This window comes from Ursus americanus, chromosome 6 (assembly GCF_024610735.1).
Source record: "Ursus americanus isolate L20-20 chromosome 6, mUrsAme1.1.p, whole genome shotgun sequence".
Taxonomy (NCBI): domain Eukaryota; kingdom Metazoa; phylum Chordata; class Mammalia; order Carnivora; family Ursidae; genus Ursus; species Ursus americanus.
The window spans coordinates 42,691,416-42,709,025 of NC_142132.1; the positions used below are offsets into that span (position 1 = coordinate 42,691,416).

Consider the following 17,610-nt stretch of genomic DNA (forward strand, 5'->3'; position numbering starts at 1 on the left):
TTACCTGCACTGCAGGCTCCTGACAACTGGCTATAAATCGGAGGGTCCCATGACTTCCTTGGGTTCAACTAATTTGCTATGGCAGCAGCTCATAGAACTCGGAGAAACATGTTATGTAGTAGATCACCAGATTATTGTAGAAGAATATAACTCAGGAAAGGCCCAGATGGAAGAGCTACATAGCGCAAGATAGGTGGGGAAGTGTTGTGAAGCTTCCATGCCCTCTCCAGGCCTACCACTCTCCCCAATCTCCAGGTGTTCACCAACCTGGAAGTTCTCCAAACCTAGCCTTTTGGGGTTTTATGGAAGTTTCATTCTAGGGGCACTCTTGGTTAGATCGTTGGCCATTGGTAATTGATTCACCCTCCAGGCCTTCTCCCCTCCCTGGAGGTCTGGAGTGGGACTGAAAGTTCCAACCCTCCAATCACTTGGTTGCGTCTCCTGGTGATTTCCAAAAGTCACCTCATCAGCCTAACAAAAGACAGCTTTATAACTCTCAACACTTAGGAAGTTCCAAGGGTTTTGGAAACTGTGAGCCAGCCAAGAACTGTGGTCAAAGACCAAAGATATTCGAGAAATTCATGTATTTTGGTCATCTGAATGACCAATTATATATTTCTTATAAATCACAATATCAAACATTTCTTAACTCAGTAATCTGGGAAATCTGCCTTAATTGATTTTCTAACTATTGACATTTTGAGCACTTTATTCTCACTAAACATCCGTATGAAAGAATAAAATGGACTAGTCCTATGTAAAATGCCTTGTCACAAAGAGTTAAGGCACTGTCAATGCCTATGGTTATAAAGTTGTTTTAAACCAGGGGCATCTGGGGGGCACAGTCAGTTAAGCATCTGATCTTGGTTTTGTATCAGATTATGACCTCAGGGTCCTGAGATTGAGCCCTGCATCAAGCTCCACGCTCAGCGTGGAGTCTGCTTGAGACTTTCTCTCTCTTCCTCTCCCTCTGCCCCTCCCCCCTGTGCTCGCACTCCCTCTCTCTTTAATAAATAAATAAATAAATCCTAAACACACACACACACACACACACACACACACACATATACACACACTAAAAAACAAACCAGAGCCCTTAGCACCTTTCAACCTTCCAAAATCTTTGACATAAATGAGTGAAACCATATGATAATTGTCTTTCTCTGCTTGACTCTTTCACTTAGCATTATCTCCTCCAGTGCCGTCCATGTTGCAGCAAATGTCGAGAATTCGTTCTTTTTGATAGCTGAGTAATATTCCATGGTATATATGGACCACATCTTCTTTTTTTTTTTATTTTTTAATTAATGATTTTTTATTATATTATGTTAGTCACCATACAGTACGTCCCCGGTTTTCGATGTAAGGCTCGATGATTCATTAGTTGCGTATAACACCCAGTGCACCATGCAATACGTGCCCTCCTTACTACCCATCACCGGTCTATCCCATTCCCCCACGCCCCTCCCCTCTGAGGCCCTCAGTTTGTTTCTCATAGTCCATAGTCTCTCATGTTTCATTCCCCCTTCTGATTACCCCCCCCTTTCTTTATCCCTTTCTTCCCCTACCGATCTTCCTAGTTCTTATGTTCCATAGATGAGAGAAATCATATGATATTTGTCTTTCTCTGCTTGACTTATTTCACTTAGCATTATCTCCTCCAGTGCCTGGACCACAACTTCTTAATCCAGTCATCCGTTGAAGGGCATCTGAGCTCCTTCCACAATTTAGCTATTGTGGACAATGCTGCTATGAACATTGGGGTGCATATGGCCCTTCTCTTCACTACGTCTGTATCTTTGGGGTAAATACCCAGTAGTGCAATTGCTGGATCATAGGGTAGCTCGATTACAATACACATGGCCTGGAACCTGTCTGAGTTTTTCTCCATCTGTGTGGATTTTGGGCTCTTCATGAGTGAAGCCTCCCTGCTTATCAACCTTCTCTCCTACCACTCTGCCTGGCTCTCTATAGTCCAGCAACATTGCCCTTCCTCACTCCTGGTTTCTGGATCTCTGCCTGGAACACTGTTTCCCCTTCTTTTGAAGCTAACATCTACCTGGGTTTAGGTCCCCACTTCAGTGCCTCCTTCTTGGGGACACCTCTGATTCCATAGTCCCCTCCTAAATCTTTTTATAGCACACTGTACTTTTCATCACAGCCCTGAACACAAATGCATTTATGGTTGACCCTTGAGGAACACTCACAGTTGAAAACCCACATATAACTTTTGACTCCCCAGAAACTTAATTACTAATAGCCTACTGTTGATGGGAAGCCTTACCAATAACATAAACAGTCGATTAACCCCTATTTTGTATGTTATATGTATTCTATACTGTTTTCTTACAATAAAGCAAGCTAGGTAAAAGAAAATGTTAAGAAAATCATAAGGAAGAGAAAATACACTTACAGTACCATACCATGAAAAAGCCACAAACAAGTGAACCCGTGCGGTGCAAACCCATGTTGTTCAAGGGTCAACTGTAAGTGGTTATTTATGTAATTTTAACTTAATTGCAGCCATCCCTATTAACATGTACTTTTCATACTGAGAGACACCATATCTTTTGGTTTACTGCTATATTATTCTCAGCATTTAGCCCAGTACCTGTTCAATAAATATTTATGAATTGGGTAAAGAAGTGAGGAAGCAGGTATAAGAAGCCAAAGCTGGTTCACCTTGAAGCTGGGGCTCAGGCTTGGGATACAAACACACCTTCCTGTGACTCTGAGCAAGAAACTGAACATCTCTAAGCCTTGGTGTTTTCTTTTCTGTAATATGGAGAGATTATATTATCCTCTCCCAAGTTAATTGTAAGATACAAAATAGGTTGTGTTGTATTCACAAATACTTATTATCGTGCCCGGCACAGAGCAAGCACTTAGAAAGTTGTCAGTAATGAAGGATTACTAGTATTGCAAGTAAAGTAAAAGAGCAATCTAACTATGTCCATGATCTAGGCCTTGCCTGTGTCACTAAGACCCGAACAGCTGATGTTACAGCACAGTCAATAGCGATGGCAGCTTAAATCTTTCTCAAAGCTGATCAAGAGTATACTGATCCCGCTTCCACGCAGGAAGAACTTCTGCTGCCTCTTCACTTACTCTGAGAGACAAGTTATCATTTGAGTTGTGGCATCACACAGCTTCTCCCAGGAGAGCTGCTGGCTTTCCAAATAGAGCCAAAATCTGATCCTCAATTACATTGTTTAAAATAACAGATAGTGTCTCTCCTTCTAGGAGGGCTCAGCAGGATCTTACAATCATCACCCTAGCAACTTCTAGTTACTAACCAGCATTACGAAAGAAAGAGAATATTCCAGTAACATGTGGTCTGAGCAGACACTTAGACTTCGCATCTAAATTTACAACACGTCGCACTCTGCCACCCCCAGGAGTCCACACAGTCTAGTAGAACACATGAATATCTAGCTCCTCGGAACCCAGCCTCTCCGACATTTCCATGTCAGATGTGGTTTGTCCTCTACATTTGCAAAACAAAATCTTTTCTAAAAGTCTATTTAATCACTTTTCATTTCTGATTAAACCTTGTAGAAGATTATGTTGTACCAGGGAGAGCCCTGTTCCCTTTAGAATACAATCTCTGAAAAACTTTGAAGGAAAAAGCAAGTTAAAAAGGAAATGTTCATGGAGTTAACTATTATTACTAAGGGAATTCATTTTATAATAAAATTTCAAGCAGTACATCGGAGAGAAAACCATGGCTAAATAGCTATGAAGACAAGGGAGGATTTATTCATACAAGAGATGGTTTAGGAGAAAGAACTTCTTGGCCAATTTCCATCATTATTGAGAACAAATACATTATATGCATACAAAAGGGAATTTCACAATGAAGCTAGTCTCAAGATTTGGCACTACCTAACAAGGAGTAAAAAAACCCAGCTTTGTCATAGAGTTGATGCTAGAAAGTTGATCCCCAGTCAAGGATTACAGTTGCCAACTCTCTGGCCTCTTGAATCTAGATGAGGTCACGTGATGACCGTGCCTCGCCAAGGATAAATGAGCAGAAGTGCTCCTTGTTACTTTGGGGCAGAAACATTTAAGAAGTGGGGATGGTCTTCAACCTCTATTTCCCCATCTGTTGGCTAGCTTGTGAGGAACCTGAGGGGACGGGGAAACCACAAGATGGAAGGAGTCTGGATTCCATAAAAAAGCCACTTGTAGACAAGCCACTTGCAGACAGGAATATCCACCCTGTACTGTTTCATCATAAGAAATATATTTCTCTTGTCTAAAGGATTGGAATTTTATGAGTAATTATCACAGCAGTTAACACTGTCCCAATTAGTATATTCTTTTAAAAGGGAAGACAGTCATACATTTTTAAAAGGTTCTTGAGAACCTGAAGTCATCCAAGAAGCCTGACAGGGTGAGTGCGGTCAGGATCCTATAAAGTGGCAGCTCTGTGTTTAGTATACGACAAGATCTATCACTGGCACATGTTTGTTCTACTCACGCAATTTCTCTGGTGCTTTTGACTTGGCCACACTTTAGAATTCTAGGAACTATTTCTGTAATATTACCAATTACTAATTTGCGACACTTTCTCATTTTTGGCATTTGGCTCCTTGACTTCATGCCCCTGTAATGGACACTGCGGACCACAGAGTCATCACGTGTGAGCTCATTATTTCTTCCCCAATGCATAGAATGTCTGATGTGAGTAACAGTCAGCACGTTGGCTGAAACACAGGCCAGGAAGCCATACCTCTAATCATTCCAAAATATATGAAGCAAATGAACTGCAGACAGGCAGACAAAGCCCTTACCAACTCTCAGAAGCAGCAAGAACTTGCAGATCCAGATCCTAGTCCACTCATAGGATGGATGCACTTGGTTCCAAGACTGAAGTTAGGGTTCAAGTTGATTAAGACAATGGTGGTCATCAGAATCAGAATTATCATTATTATTTTTTTTTTACTTCATCTAGAGACTCTGTTTGCATTAGTCTGGAGCTGGGCTTGGGTAACTGCACTTTAGACCAGTTTGCTGTGTGCTTACAATATACATTAACACTTGAGAACTACTGTATTAAGCTGTAAGTTATAATACATAAGCAGCCATGAAAAGGTAGTGTAAAGGCTGATACAAAAATGTAAATAGAAGTATTTTGTTCTAACGTTAAAGAGGAAATGGAAAGACATAGCTTTTTAAAGAGGAAAAAACACATATCATAGCATCTGCTAGAAGCCACCTGAATTACAGGTCCTGTCCTCGTACCATAGAGTCTTGTCCAGGTACCTCAGCCCCGTGGAGACAGCACATTTCACTCTAGGTTCTTAAATGGGGGAATGACCTTCTGTAAGGCAGAGGCTAAACTCTGAAGCAGAACCAGGATCCGTGGTGGCGCTGGCATAAGGAAAGAGGATATCCAGAGAAGGATGGAGCACCATAGGGCTGTCCATCCTTTGTGGACACATTTCAACCCAATGTTAAATTGGTTTCATAAACGTTCTACTTAAAAACCCTAGTGTAGGGGCTCCTGGGTGGCTCAATCGGTTAAGCATCTGCCTCCGGCTCAGGTCATGATCTCAGGGCCCTGGGATCGAGTCCCACACCGGGCTCCTTGCTCAGCAGGGAGCCTGCTTCTCCCTCTGCCTGCCACTCCCCTGCTTGTGGTTGCTCCCTCTCTCTGGTAAATAAATAAATAAAATCTTTAAAAAAAATACCCAGTGTAGCGGAGCAGCAGAGTTATTAAGAGTACAGATTTGGAACTTCAGGTCCAAAACATAAGCATCTATACCCACTATAGAGAGTTGGTCTAAAGGAAAAGATGGAATAATAATTACCTTGTTCTAGGGGGTACCTGGGTGGCTCAGTAGGTTAAGCATCTGCCTTTGGCTCAGCTCCTGATCCCAGGGTCCTGGGATCAAGCCCCATGTTGGGCTCTTTGCTCAGTGGGAAGCCTGTTTCTTCCTCTCCCTCTGCCTGCTGCTCCCCCTGCTTGTGCTCTCTCTCTTTCTCTCTGTCAAATAAATAAATAAAATCTTTAAAAAAATATAATCACCTTGTTCTATGCATTATACTAAATACTTCATCCACAGTGTAAGATGTTAATTTAACATATATATTTATACAATATATATTTATATATATTCTGAATATCTGGGATGTTAGCCCTATCCTTCCATAGATGAAGTAAATCAGTATTTGATAAAAGTTCTTTCCTAGTCCCAGAAGTTCATTGACATGCAGCATCCTGTCCATGCTCCTTGCCAACGCCCTAAAAGCAACATAATATCAAGGGGCTTATGTAATAGAGAATAAACAACAATATGCAGAGTACATATCTAGACTCAAGGCCTCATTCTTGTCTTTTACTGCTCCTGTTAGGCTCACAAAACCGCTGCCTTTGAATGTGAGGTTTCACTTCTAACACTCCTAGGTGATGTCAAGATTCCTAAGCTATGTGGATTAGTGGCTCTCTGATCCTAAAATCCAGAAATCAAGGCCTTCTTCTGTTGCAGGGACATCCAATGGTAAATATTTATTCCTTAGGGGTCAATATTTTGTGCGCAGTTTCAGGGGATGATTTATCATTTTCTGTTGGTCTACTACTCCCTTTTGCTACCCTCTCTTTCCGATTCAGTTTCTCTCCAGAAATTGCAGCCCTACAGCAAAAATGTAGTTCCAAAGTCGCCATCACTCCTTCCACTGAATGCCCTGCTAGCTCTCACTCCTCCCTGCACACACCCCATCACCACGCGCGCTTATTTATAAGCATATCTACGTATTTTCAACAACCTTGCCGAGGCTCGGACAAGCTCTTCTATGTGATTAAATATTCAGAGAAACACTGCCTGTTGCGGTGGCCGGGCTCAGGGTGAGTGCCTCTTGGAAGAACACTGCGTTCTTTTCGGGTGAACGGCTGTGTCAAAGAACCATGGGCGCAGCTGAGGGTAGCTCACCAGGGCCAGGGAGAGGCAGCATCAAAGGAATGATCTGAAATGTGAAAAAGAATCAATAATCATTCTTCAAAATAAGGCCTTTTCAAACATGGCAAATGTCACTGGCTCTTGGCAACACTACTCGGGATTTATTCTCTCAAAAAGGGCACCACCACAGGGCTGGAATAAAAAGCCCCGGTATGTTATTCTTTGAAATGGCAAAATGACAGAAAAGCAGGCATGGGAATTCAGACCCAGATGCAAATTAAATGTGCATAATTCCTTGGAGTGTTTTGATCCATCTTCTCGTAAGGGCTGCGCTGCTAGGCTAAGGGTGGGTCAAGGGAGGTGTCACGCAAGTGCAGGGAGGGTAAGGCCAGAAGGCGTCCCTGCAGAACCTGGACACCCTCACTCATACGCCAGGTTCGAATGAACACCAAGAGTGAGAGCTAATTTCTTGTTTCCTCAGCTGCTTCCGTCTCGCACGCCTCCCTCCCCCTCCTGCCCACCTCTGAACATCTCCAGCTGCCTCTGATTATTCCACTTCTCTCCTTCCCTTGACCCCAAATCAAGCCCCCTGGGTTACTCTGATGGCCTCTCTTCTTGTTCCCTAATGCTGCTTTCTCATTGCTTCCATGCACTCGTCATGTTTACATCAGAATAATGGGTCCAACCCAGGTCTGATCAAACCACACCTCCTGCTTGCCTCCAAATCTGTTGGGGGTGATCTACAGAAACGGTACATTCTGCATCCTTCCCAGTGTAGCTCTGGATTTTTTTTTTTAGCACAATCTCCTCTGTGAACCCCCAAATCCCTATAATGTCATTACAGCTACCCTCCAAATATACCACACGTAAACATATGCCATGCGTCCTTGCAGCTGTCCACCAGGGAGCAACCTGTATCCACCCTTCAAATACCATTGTTTATAATGGAAGGCTTCATAGTGTTAAAAAGAGCTACACGCTGTACATGGAGGGATCTCACAGCCAAATGCTGAGCTGAAGAAAAATGTTACCAAAGAGAACATATCACATAAAATCCACTTCTATGAAACCCAAAACCAGGCAAAATAAGTCCATAGTTTTAAAATCATAGTTACCTCTTGGAGGTGCAGAGAGTTGATCGGAAGGGGCACAAAGAAGCCTACTGGGGAGATGGAAATGCCCCATCCAAGGCTTTGATCTGGGTGGTAATCACACGGGCACATCATACGTAAATCCGGATAGTAATTACATGGGAGTTTACATGTGTAGAAATGCACCGAGCTGGCCAATGAAGACGTATCAGTTACGCCTCACTTAAAAAGCAAACAAACACTAACAGATAAGTGACATTTGGGAGAAGCATTTCTTATGTTCCACTGGTCACCACATCCCAACCTCTGCCCATAAAACAAATAACTCTCTTCTTCATGTTCCTACCGCCTATTACAGCTACAGTTATAACAGATGGTCCTTACTGGTATCTCTTTTTGCTCTTAGCTTGTGGCATCTTTATAAAAAGGGATTGAGTGGCATTTTCTTTTCATCCCCAGCACTTAACACAGAGTTCGGTCAAATGTTGCCGAATGAATGTAATAAGAGTCACAAATAGAAATGAGTGGGCCCTCTGTGCATGTGGGGCCGTTCCTGCTGTGAATGTCCCCTAGCACGGTGGCGTGCTTGTCAAAGGGCTGGACTCTGAACCATCATCCTCTCTCGCCTCCAGGGCTGTTCGTAAACGCACTGTCTGCCCCATTAAGAAACGGAGCGGAGGCAAAGTAATTTGCACCCCAGACCATGCTACGCGGGGCCAAGAGAGCACACACGGTGGGCTCACACACAGTCAGCTAGGCAAACATTAGGCTGGTTCGTTGTTTAAAGAAAGCAAAATTAATTTGTAGCTGTCAGTCAGTTCAGCGAGATTTGCTTCACTTCCGAAATTTATTGACAGGCTCTAATAACTGGCACTTAAATTGTCTTTTCTGGAAGCAAGCGACAAAAGTCAGGAACTGGAAATGCGATGTTCACCTCTGGTTCCCAAGCGAAACAGAAAGAGGCCATTGTGGTCATATAGTTTTTATACCATTTTCAAATCTTAATAGACATTTTTGCTATTGGAATTTTCCCAAATTAGCTTGCCGTTTTTCTTTACTACTGCAGGGTTAATACAGTCTGAGTGTTTTGGCAAGGTTTACAGCACAGAGAGTGAGGGGAAAAACGGATTGTGATTGCCTATAATAAAGAGGGTGGCGAAGACAGATTCAACAGCCGTTTTATTGAGGGACTTCTGGTGATCGGCACTTTGATGTATTTTAATTCAAATACTCTTTACAATAATGCTGTGAAGAGAGATTTATGAGACCAAATTTACAGATGAGGAAATTGAGAGTGGAGAGGTAAAGTAATTCCCCAGTACCACATAGTAATGCTAAACTCAAAATTTAAATTAATATTTCTTATGCTAACTCCTATGAAGTTTGATGCGGTAATAACCTGCAATTTTATAGATGCAGCTTTTAAAAAGGAAAAGGTCCTTCCTAACTTCCCTCAAAACTCATCACCTGATATGTAGGATAGGTAAAGTTGCATTGCAGATGATGCCGAAATTTTTAATTGAACAGATGCTAATGATATTAATGGAGACAAATATAGAAAGAAAAATGGGATTGGGTCTTGTCGCGTTTGAAATAGCAGCCTGACAGCCAGGTATAAATATGCACGAGGCCCTGGAAACACAGGTGTGTGTGTGTGTGTGTGTGTGTGTGTGTGTGTGTGTAGCTTAAGTTAAAAGATATAAATTTGGAGGGGTCACTGGGTGGCTTAGTAGGTTAAGTGTCTGCCTTTGGCTCAGGTCATGATCACAGGGTCCTGAGATTGAGTCCCGCGTCGGGCTCCTTGCTCAGTGGGAAGCCTGCTTCTTCCTCTGCCTGCCGCTCCCCGTGCTTGTGCTCTCTTCTCTCTGACAAATAAACAAACTCTTAAAAAAAAAAAAGAAGATAAAATTTGAAATTGTTATATAGTGGCTGCTAAAATCATGCATTTACGGGGATAGAGAATGAGAAAGAGCTGAGGGCGGTGGTCTGGAGAATACCAACATTTTATACAGTGAGAGGGAGCAGGGAGAGGGTACAGGAAGAAGAATTACAACAAAATACAGAATAAATGGTGAATAGACAATAAAGAAAAGGTCCCTTAGAACGTGGAGGGAGGAATGGGCATGGACTCAAAGGAAGTATAAGAAATTACGAGCAAAACAAAGTCACGAGGGTCTTATTAATAAGCTATCCTAAATACCTGTGGGTACAGAAATGTCTCAGCCGGAAGGCTGAAGGTGGAAGACAGGGGGTAATAGGGGAAACCATATATGGAAATGTGAGAACTTGGAACTCGAAGAAAGCTGCTACTGCGTCAGTATCGATGATCAGTGCAAACGGGAGGAAGAAAGATATGCAATGTGCTGAACAGCTGAGATGATATGGAAAAGTTGACACACTATCAGAGGAATCATTAAAAACAAAATGGTGGACGAAGTGAAGGGCACAACATTTTAAGTGCCTCAGGGGAGTTTTCTATAACAGAGAGGTAGCCACCATTTATTCCCCATCCCTTCTCTTCCTTCCACGTGGAAGGTCATCATTAACAGAACACTCCTGGCCTCTCTCTGCAAACTTCACTTATTCTCCCCCATGGTGCATGGAGTAACTTATCTTAAAAAAAAAAGAAAAAGAAAAAAGAAAAGATTTTATTTATTTGAGAAAGAGTGAGCGAGAGAGAGTGGGAAGAGAAGGAGCGGGGGGTGAGGGGCAGAGGGAGAGGGAGAAGCAGACTCCCAGGACCCTGGGATCGTGACCTGAGCCAAAGGCAAATGCTTAAACAACTGAGCCACCCAGGTACCCCTGGAGTAACTGATTTTATTGGTAAAGGTGAAAAGAATAAAATCCATGCTTATGACTCAGAGCCTCCCTCTTTCTCTTAGGAGCCGGCCTTTCCAGCACAGGGCGCAGGCTCTCCACGGCACTCTGCCACGTGGCCAGCCTCACCATGAACGGGCAGACCTATCTTTTCCAATCCTGGGGAGTCAGTATTAGGTCCCTGATCTGCAAATATCTGCCTCCCTCTCCAGTGCCACTATTATAGGCAAAAGAAGAGCAGTTTTGATATCCCTTCTGCTAATTGTTTGTCTTAATGTTCAGTAGTGCATGAAGGTCCAACGTGCATGAAGGTGAGATGCTATTGTTAGGCACTTCCTTCCTCATCAGGATTAAAATAAAGGCAGTATGGGCATGTTTTGTCAACCACATCTAGACTGAGCCACCTGAGGACAAGGATGGGCTCTCCTCTTACCGCATTTCCCACAATACCTACATGACCCATAGGAGGCACCCAGATTAATCAGGTTTAATTAATGATGAATTAAATGTTTCCAAACTTCTACAATCTTGATTTTTTTCTCTCTTCCTTAAATGGTTAGGTAACAGAAAAATTTGGCAAAACAGGGCTCTCACATATTCGATACAAAAAAATACTCATAGATAAGAGGAGTTCCTACATCAATAAGGAAAAAAAACACCAAGAATCAGAAAGAAAATAGAATAAGAATATGGATAAAACATTTCACATAAAAAGAAATAAAGTGGCCGATTCACAGCCAAAATGATGCTGAACCTTATTCAAATCAGAGAATGCAAATTAAACAATAATTTCATTGGTTCACACGATTAAAAAGATTGATGATATCTAAAGTTGGTGAAGGTTTAAGGGAACAGTCACTGTCTGTTACACTTCTAATGGGTGTGTAAATTAAGGAAACCTTTCTTGGTAAGTGATTTGGCCATGGCATCTAAACATTAACTGTGCATATCCTTTGTCTAAGCAATTCCATGCATAAAAATTTATTTGAAAATATTAATACATAATTTCAAATATATATAGGCAATGGAGGTCTTTTCAGCATTTTAGGAACAATCTTAGTTTGGATTAGTAGGGGCTGTTTAAACAAATTAGGCTACAACTACGTTCTGGAATAGTCCTTAGCTAGGGCTCTCAATCTCAGCATTGACATTGCAGTCTGAAATACCTTGGACTGCATAACTCTTTGTTGTGGGAGGTGGTCCTGTGTGTTGTAGGATGTTCAGCCGTGTCTCTGGCTTCCATCCTTCCCGGCTCCCCCTTCCCCACAGTTGTGACAACCAAACATGCTTCCTGACATTGCCCAATGACAGCATGTTTCCAGGCAGTGCCAAATTACAACCTGTTTCTAGACATGGAAGCCAAAAGACAGCCTGTGGTGCTGGGGCAGCATTATTCCTATTTAAACATCACAGGTCCACAACAGACAAAGGAGAGCACCTAGTAAGTATCAAAGTGTTCTAAATACTAAGGTTCCAAATAATAATTTTCCACAAGTGAAAATAGCATGTTACAGAAAAACAGAGTAATCATTCATGTTCTAAAAAGATAGAGATGAACATATATAGGTTTGCCAATGAAGCAAGCAGAAGTGAGTATAGGAAGACGTATACCAACCTCTAACTGACAGTGGTTTCCTCTGAATGGAGAACAGGAGTTTGGGAGCTTTTTCTTTTTTCTTTTTTTAAATGCTTTAGTGCATCTAACTAAAGGAAGTTAGAAATTGCATTCTACTACAAGTAACAAAGCCTTGAATTGGTGATTTGAGCAAGTCCAAAGACAGGCAGCCCAGGGCTAGGATTGTGGGTCCACTATGTCTTCCAAGACCAAGGACGTGGATTTGATCTCAGGTAGGCTTATGTGCCCAGCACCTAGTGCTCATGGGATGGTTGCTCTACTTGGAGCATCAAGTCTTCCTTCCAAGAAGGGGAAGGACAGCCAGGTACCAGGTAAGCTGAGCTCATCCTCTCCAATTACATGTCAGAACTATGTCACACAGCCACATCCATCTACAAGGAATCTATTTTTTTTAAATTCAATTTAATTAATATATACTGCATTACTAGTTTCAGAGATAGAATTTAGTGACTCATCAGTTGCATATAACACCCAGTGCTCATTACATCAAGCGCCCTCCTTAATGCCCGTCACCCAGTTACCCCATCCCCCCCAACTTGCCTCCAGCTGCCCTTAGTTTGTTTCCTAGATTTAAGCCTCTTATGGTGTGCCTCCCTTTCTGTTTTCATCTTATTTTATTTTTCTTTTCCTTCCCCTATGTTCATCTGTTTTGTTCCTTAAATTCCACATATGAGTGAAATCATATGGTATTTGTCTTTCTCTGATTTATTTTGCTTAGTATAATACCCTCTTGTTCCATTCACATCACTGCAAATGACAAGATTTCACTCTTTTTGATGGCTGAGTAACATTCCTTTGTAGATGTATATCACATCTTCTTTATTCATTCATCTGTTGTTTTTTTTTTTAAAGATTTTATTTATTTATTTGACAGAGATAGAGACAGCCAGCGAGAGAGGGAACACAAGCAGGGGCAGTGGGAGAGGAAGAAGCAGGCTCACAGCAGAGGAGCCTGATGTGGGGCTCGATCCCATAACGCCGGGATCACACCCTGAGCAGAAGGCAGACGCTTAACCTCTGTGCCACCCAGGCGCCCCTATTCATTCATCTGTTGATGGACATCTGGGCTCTTTCCATAGCTTGGCTATTGTGGACATTGCTGCTATAAACATTGGGTTGCAGGCACCCCTTGGAATCACTATGTTTTAAGCTTGCCTCTTACCACTTGAATACAAACAACAGTAGACAGCTAACAATAACGCCATATGTGAAATGTTTTCAAAATGAAGAAAAAGGAAAGGTAAGAAGCGGGGGAATGGAAAGAAGGGAGGGGAAAAGGGATAAGGATAGAAGAAAAGATGGAATGGACGCAGAGCTTGAAAACAACAGGTGTAGGTCTGAATCCTGCTGTCATCACTTTCATGCTTTTGATGGAAAGCAAATTAGTTTCTTTGAGGCTGCTTTCCCAATTATGGAATGCCTATCTTACAAAATGGCTACAGAATTAAATGAGATCATTTAGGTCATATTCTTAGGTGATTGCATACAGCAGTTGCTAAGTAAAGAGAATTTTCTTCTTCCTAGAATGCCCATAGCCTATTGAATATGAAAACATTCAAGCGCACATATATAGTTCTTTAGTTGTTCCACGGATGTCATGTTGAACCATAAGGAAAGCTTCTGCTCTTCAAGGGCAGGGACTACGGAATCCTGTGGGATTTCATAAAAAGTATGGGTATCTTTTATACCACATCCACACTCACTGGACATCACATACCTTCTGCCCTGGGTACTGGGCAAGGCTGATGACACAGTGATGCTACACAGAGCTGAGAATGGACCTTTGAAGTGAGGCCCAAGAATTACTATTGTGGAAGTGAGTCCCCCAAAACATAAACAGGCCTGATCTGCAGTAGCTGGATTTGTTATGAGACACTCAACATGGGAAATGAAGGACAAAGAGGAGCTCAGAAAGGAACAGAGAGAACCCTGGAGTCTTTACATGGTGAAAATTTTGCTTAGTGGAGGTTGCATTTATGTGTCATGGGGAATTATGGAGGGGACCAGAAAACCCTGGCACATGTACGCACAGACATACACACACACAGACACACACACAGACACACACACCACTGCACACATACCGAGGCTGGAGGAATTCCCACTGATTACTTTCTCCTTTTAGACTGTCCACTTCGGTCCCACCCCAAACACAGCCCACATCTCCACACCCTCCCCTCACAAATCACACTCTCCTTCTGGACCTCCCAGTCTCTGTGAAGGCCATCTCCATTTTCCCTACTCTTAGGTTCTTAAGTTCTTTTTTTTTTTTTTAAGATTTTATTTATTTATTTAAAGAGAATGAAAGTGGGGGAGGGGCAGAGGAAGAGAAAAAATCTCAAGGAGACTCCACGCTGAGTGTGGAACCTAACACAGGGCTCGATCCCATCACCCTGAGATCATGACCTGAGCCAAAATCAGGAGTCAGACTCTTAACTGACTGTACCACCCAGGTGCTCCATGGGTTCACAAGCTCTTGAGTCTCCTTCAACTCACTAGTCATAAAATCACCTAGCAAGCTTGCTTTTCACAGGTGTTCCTCTCTTTGCATTTCTATCACCACCACCTCAAGGTCTGTGGATTACTGACCCAATCTCCTTACAGTTCACACTCCATATCACCATGCAAAAGTCTGTCCATTAACTTCTGAAACACAGTTTTCTTATCACAGAGTGCAGTATTGCCCTTATTTTCTAGGTAAGTAAACTGAGGCACAGAGAAGTGAAAGATCTTGACCAAGATCATATGGCTTGTAAATTTCAGACACAGAACTTGGTCTCTCCAGCTCCAGAGCCACATTTTTCTCACGATAGCACACTGCCTCTCAGGCATCAGGGAAGTCTCCCCATGCTCCTGGAAGGTGGTCGACTTCCTGCCCTTCTCAGCAGCCTGTGTTCCAGCTGCTTCCACACTACTGACAAGCAAGCCCGGTACCGAGATCCCTGTGGGAAGCTGTACTGAAGCCAACATCAGGTCAGGATGCTATTTACTGGGCAGTGGAGTTGAGGAGGGATGAGTGCCAGTGCCTGTGACTTCTGTGTTTTAATATTCACTTAACTTTGTGGAGAGTAATTATAATCCACTCATTCTACACCAGCTGGTATTTACTTCATCCTCCATCAGGCATCAACAGAGCATGGGGCTGCAAGACAGAAATATTACTCTGGCGAGCATAAATATTTCATTTTTCACACCACAAATGCGTTGATGATTTATTAATTAGCCTAAAGGCTGCTGCCTCTGTAGAGCTGAAAATGAAGCTTTTCTGCTGTGTGGATTGGGCTTGTCTGGGGCACCATGCCCGTGGGTGATGCTCAGCTGGGAACATGGCCCAAGTTAGGCAAACGGCCTCTGGAATGTCCAATCCAAACTTCACACACAAACTTGCCCCACCTTGCCTTTTCACTGCTCACAGAAGCCTCACAGAGAACTTCTTCCACTTCAAAAAAGATTTTATATCTGCTTTTCCAGAAAAATGTAGCTGGGATCAGAGCCAACTAGTCTACCTACCAGCCTGCTAACCTGCTAAGGGGTCAGTACCTGCCTTTGACCCAGCGTTTGAAGCTACATGATCCATGAGAGTTGGATATTCAGGAAAACCAGTGGAGCTTCCCCTTGAACTTTAGCCTCAAAGGTTGGGTCAGTGGTAGGGCTCAGGGCCCTTGCTATTTATAACTGAGCAAATACCGTCTGTGAGAGGAATAATTATGCTAGAGGTGAAGCACTCATGGGACAGAAGTCCATCCAACTGGGATCTGCACACCCACCCTAAGCAACTCCCTGAGCTCTCTGAAGAGACCCTCAACTTGGTTCTGAATAAGTTGTAGATTGTTTAAAGGAAGAGTAAAAATGGAGCCCAAAATATCAGCTTTCACGTGGATGAAGCTAAATTAGAGGACACAGTTTGGGGTTGGGTCAAGTAGTCTGCCAACTCCCCACATTCTTCTAGAGCAGTAGTTCTTAAGGAGGAAAGGATGCGGTTTTGCGATGTCTGGAGACATTTTAGGTTAGTGTAACTGTGGGGATGCCATAGGCATCAAGTGGGTGGAAGGGCAGGCATGCTGTTAAATATCCTACAAGGTGCAGGAGAGCTCTCAAACTGTTCTCTGCCCCCAACGAAGAAGCATCTGGCCCAAAACATGAATAGTGCCAAGGGTGAGAAACCTTGGTCTAAACTTGCAAGCAGCATATCTGAGGTAAACATGAGTCTGTAAAGCAGACACATTTGCATAGGTCACTGTCTCTCACTGCTCCTGGGGAAGAAGGAAGAACAAAAACCCACACCTCGTGCTTAGAATCTTTGATAGATTATCGATTGAGTAGATTATTTATGAGAAATGTGGACTGGTTGTTATCTCCTTCCCAAGTAACTCATTCCATCTTAATAGGTATGAGTAAAAGGTGGGACAGTAGGCCAAGAGAATCCTTGGGGGAAAATTCCCTCAAAAATACCATGAATGAAGGACAGTTTCTCTCTTCTAACAGTATACATTCTCAGACTCTAGACAGACAAACGGATGAACCTCAAACACTAGCAATTGATCAAGGTAACAATTAGGAATACATCCTGCCCCATCCCTTAACTTGATCCCAACATACTTTCCTTTGGTGCCAGACCTCACATCCCTGGCTTCCTGCCCTGACTTAGATATCTGTCTTTGGGCCCACTGACTTGCCCCAAACTTTACCCTGTCCTCCCTCTGATGATCTACTCCTTTCTCCTTCCGGGGTTTATCATCACTCTTCTGATTCCTCCTGTATGACTGAGCCTATACTCTGGCCCCTGGCTAGGGACAGCCTGGTGAAAGGTTAGAAAGCCACACATAGAAGTTCCCTGGGTCACACCTTTCCATATTTTCTGCTGACTTTTCTCAAGCATCTTTCAAGGTAGGAACTACCCTAGAGCAAGTTGAAATTCAGAAGGATAGGCGACTGCGTCGCTCAGTCAGTTAAGTGTCTATCTCTTGGTTTTGGCTCAGGTCATGACTTCATGGGTCATGGGATCAAGCCCTGTGTTGACCCCCAAGTGGAACCCTGCACAGTGCCCTGGATCAGGCCTGCCTGATCAGCAGGGAGTCTGCCTGAGATTCTCTCCCCTCTTCCCCTCCCCCAATGCATGCATGCCCTCTCTCCTCTCTCTCTCTAAAATACACACACACACACA

The 17,610-nt window shown here is 43.0% G+C and overlaps 1 long non-coding RNA gene across 1 annotated transcript in view; it reads right to left on the minus strand.

The window, feature by feature from the left end:
• Positions 1–1,572: 1,572 nt before the first annotated feature.
• LOC123782836 (uncharacterized) overlaps positions 1,573–17,610 on the minus strand; it is a 183,236-nt gene continuing 167,198 nt past the window's right edge. The window contains exons 5-6 of the long non-coding RNA XR_015724787.1: positions 6,772–6,969; positions 1,573–5,992 (exon numbers count right to left, since the gene is read on the minus strand). This is a non-coding gene — a long non-coding RNA (uncharacterized LOC123782836). The remainder of the gene's footprint in view (positions 5,993–6,771; positions 6,970–17,610) is intronic.